The 2366-nt window shown below is 52.5% G+C and overlaps 1 protein-coding gene across 5 annotated transcripts in view; it reads right to left on the bottom strand.

Annotated features, from left to right (window-relative positions):
* ZFYVE21 (zinc finger FYVE-type containing 21) overlaps positions 1 to 2366 on the bottom strand; it is a 30799-nt gene that overhangs the window by 5623 nt on the left and 22810 nt on the right. The gene's annotated exons all lie outside the window — the stretch shown is intronic.

Genomic DNA, 2366 nt, shown 5'->3' with positions numbered 1-2366 from the left:
GCCCCCCCTGGTCCCAGCTCCTGGCTCTTTAAAAAAAAAAGCTCCGCACTCACCGGATGGTGCAGCAGCCTCAGGGGTTCTGCGGGCTCATGGCAAAGCCCCCCATGCAGCGCAGGGCAGTGGGGGGCAGCAGGGATCGCCCCCCACCAGGCAGCATTCAGTCAGTGGGGGCTTTATTTTTATTTTTTTAAGAGCCAGGAGCTGGGGCAGGCAGGGCAGCCATGGGAGCTGAGAGAGTGGGCGGGGGACCAGTGGCAGAGCTCCCTATGCAGCGTGGGGCAACAGGGGGCAGCGGGGATCACTGCCCCTGCCTGGCAGCAGTTGGTGAGTGGGGGGCTTTTTTTTAAAAAGCTGGGAGCTGGGAGAGCGGGCAGGGCATCCATTGAGAGCGGGCAGGGGTGGGGCCAGTTTGGAGATTCGGCGGGGGCCAAATCTCCAAATCAGATTCGACCAAATCGATTCAGGACAGTGATTCAAATCACCGTCCCCCAAATCAGCCAAATCTGAATCGAATACTAGCCACTTTGCATAGGCCTACTATCTGGCCTGTTTCATTCTGGGTATTTTTTGTGGCTGTTACAGCGATGCATCAGACTGTAGAACAGGTCCCAATGCTAAGTATAGTTCCTCCCTCCAAGGAATGAAAGATTTCCAGCATACACGAACACTGCAAAGAGTTGCGCTTGCCCCTGCATAGGTGTATCCAAGCCAGCTTTAAACGTAGCAAAAAAGCTCAGGTAACAGCAGCAATGAAAATACGGCAGGATGGACTTTACAGGCAGGCTACCTGGAGTCCAGAACACTTGCTTTCAATACATACCTTCAGGACTGACGAAAGGGTACGTATTTATTCGGCCTGTGTGAAGCTTCAGGTGGTGATTCGATTCAGAGGAGATTCAGCCCAATTCAGTGGCTGAATCTCTGAATCCGAATCGAATCAGGGGACCAATGTAAAGGTCTGAATCAATTCAAAGCTCTTCAAATCTTTGGAAAACATTCGGAGAGCTTTGATGAGTCAGACAGTCCCTGGTGGCTGCAGCAGGGAGCTGCAGCTGACTCTGAACTGGTAAGTACTAGGGGCAAGGGAGGAGGAGCTGGGAGAGGGGACCCCACCCCAGGTCCTGGCCCTTTAAAGAAAAGCCCCAGTGCTCACTGGGTGCTGTTGGATGGGGGGTGATCCATGCTGCTCCCTCACTGCCCCATGCTGCAAGAGGTGCTCTGCACGAGCCCCCCAACACCCCATCAATCCCCCAGCCCCCCCACAGGTGCCCCACCTGGGCCAGCTCCGGCCCTTTAAGGAAAAAGGAAAAAAAAGCCAAAAGCCCCGGGAATCACTGCTCTTGCAGTGGCCTCGGGGCTTTGGGGCTCGTGCAGAGCCCCACCATGTGGCGGGGGGGCAGCAGAGATCGGGCATCCGGCCAGCAGGAGCGGCGAGTCCCGGGGTTTGTTTTTTTTCCTTTAAGGGCCGGAGCTGGCCTGGGCGGGGCACCTGTGGGAGCAAGGTGGGGGAGTTAGGGGGCTTGTGCAGCGTGGGGCAGCGAGGATTGCCCCCCACCTGGCAGCACCAGCTGAGCCGAGGCTCCCCGCCACCAAGTGCCAGGAGCTGCGGCAGCCGTTGCTGGGCTGGGAGAGAGGCAGGGGATGGGCCTGGCTGATTCGGAGATTCGGCAGCAGCTGAATCTCCAAATTAGATTCAGCCAAATCAAATTGGGACAGTGATTCAAATCACTGAATCGAATCAGTGTCCCCTGAAATCGGCTGAATCTGAAGCAAATACTAGCCACTTCGCACAGGCCTAGTATTTATCTGAATTTCATATAAACCATGCTTATTAAGGACATACTTATCATCACAACTGCTGTCAGTGCTGTGATAGTAGCAGTCCCAAAATTCTCTAGTCCCTGTTATTTTTTAAGGCTCTTAGTATCACCCTTGACAGCTCCTTCCCTCTTCACTCTTTCTAGCAACAATTATGCAATTAAACAGGGTACGGTTACATAACAAAACAGAGACAGGAGCCAAAAGATGCTATGCCCTTAAGCTGTTAATAATATACTTAACAAATATGCAGATAATGTTAAAATGTAAGCAAGAGGCAGGAAAAAAAGAAAAGAAACTGGACCTGGCTTGTGCAATTTAATTCAGCAAGTTATGCACTTACCCAGTATGCCTAAGTGAGGGCTCTGGCAGACTTTGTATATCACTTAATCCCATGCCAGTGACATTGTTACCCAAGCTACCAAAGATATGCCTGCCCATGCTGCCAGACCACCTACCAACTACATCTTAGGCCAAGTGCTCTCCCTTTTCTCTTTCCACCCCTTAAGTATTCCTCTCATCTGCCCTTTTTCACTTATTCCCCTTTC

Source organism: Alligator sinensis, unplaced genomic scaffold, assembly GCF_000455745.1.
Source record: "Alligator sinensis unplaced genomic scaffold, ASM45574v1 scaffold85_1, whole genome shotgun sequence".
In the NCBI taxonomy this organism is placed as follows: Eukaryota; Metazoa; Chordata; order Crocodylia; family Alligatoridae; genus Alligator; species Alligator sinensis.
Note: the sequence above shows the minus strand (reverse complement) of the source record. Positions and strands in the feature narration are given on the sequence as shown.